Source organism: Berghia stephanieae, chromosome 1, assembly GCF_034508935.2.
Source record: "Berghia stephanieae isolate SIO BIC M18660-M18661 chromosome 1, UCSD_Bste_1.3, whole genome shotgun sequence".
NCBI classification, from domain to species: domain Eukaryota; kingdom Metazoa; phylum Mollusca; class Gastropoda; order Nudibranchia; family Aeolidiidae; genus Berghia; species Berghia stephanieae.
This window is the reverse complement of record NC_088360.1, coordinates 79,979,113-79,980,419: the sequence shown is the minus strand read 5'-3', so window position 1 is coordinate 79,980,419 and position 1,307 is coordinate 79,979,113.

Sequence of the window (1,307 nt, the reverse complement as noted above, 5' to 3'; positions counted from 1 at the left end):
TTTATAGGATCAATGGCGCATGATTTGGGTGCAGATGACACTATGACATCTCTGACTTCCGAAGGGCTAACCTCCCTAAATTTGTGGAAAGTCGGTCCCTCAAAAGGCATGACGTCACACTCTCCGTTCAGAAAATGATGACATGCCTAAGTTGTGTACAAAAGTAGTAATAATAAAAGCCTAGCAAGGACAATATTAGTTAATGGTTTTTGTTCGCCGGCGTCGTGAGACTTACCATCACCTCCCTATGATTTAGAAACAATTCCAGAAAGTGGAATGGGTGTAGAGCCGTGGCATAACAATGTGACTTTAAACAAAAATGCTTACCAATTCTCAAGTATATCTAAATTTTTTTCGTCTACAATAGAGTTCATCGTCATACAGGGAAAGTATGCAAACTGTTGAACCACTAATTAATGAATCCAACACATTAGGGATCCAGATAATAGAAACGTTGCACAAGTCATACAGGTTGTTTGTAGAATTGAGTGTCGATTTCACAAATATGTTGTAAATGATATGTAATAAAGTGCAAACAACGCACTAACCAAATTATTTTTGCGCGTGTGGTTTTAACCTGCGACTTTTTTACGACAACTAAAGGGGAAACCGAGTCATTGATCTACCTTGTGAATTAAATTGAGCACAGTAACAATTCATCGTTTAATATATTCATTTAGCCACAACTTACCACTCGTGAGCGCACATATCATCGACATCTAAATGCTAATTCTGTTTTAACATTAATAATAGCAAATATGAATAGCAAAACAATTCCTAAACAGAATGAAGGTGTAAGATAACAAACAACCTATTCAGTCGCGAAAATAAATAAATTTCTTTGGTTCTGGCATTTCTATAATTCAACTTATGATTAATCACCAAATTTAAAAGCCGTATCCAACTCACTTTTGAATTAAACCATCACCCCAACACCGACAGACAATGTCTTAACGTTTAGTTTTTTTTGATGTCTGATTTCGGTCGGTAATGTCTGTCTGGTCAATCTTCGCGATGTTAGTCCTTGAAGAAACGCTCTCAATTCTGACACGTGATCAGGATATAAATAACTTAGAAAAAATGTAATATGTTATCGGCGTCAGTTTCGTTAGATATACAGTGTTAGTAGCCAGGCCTCCTCCGTATCAGGGCTTGTCGTACATTAATGGTAGTTCCCACACCGCGCGAAAAAAAAAATTTTTTAAAATATCTTTGCAGCTTTTAAAAACCCATGAATTTTCCAACATAATGCATTCTCTAAACTTAAAATATTCCAGTACCTAAACATATAATTATCGCAATATCCT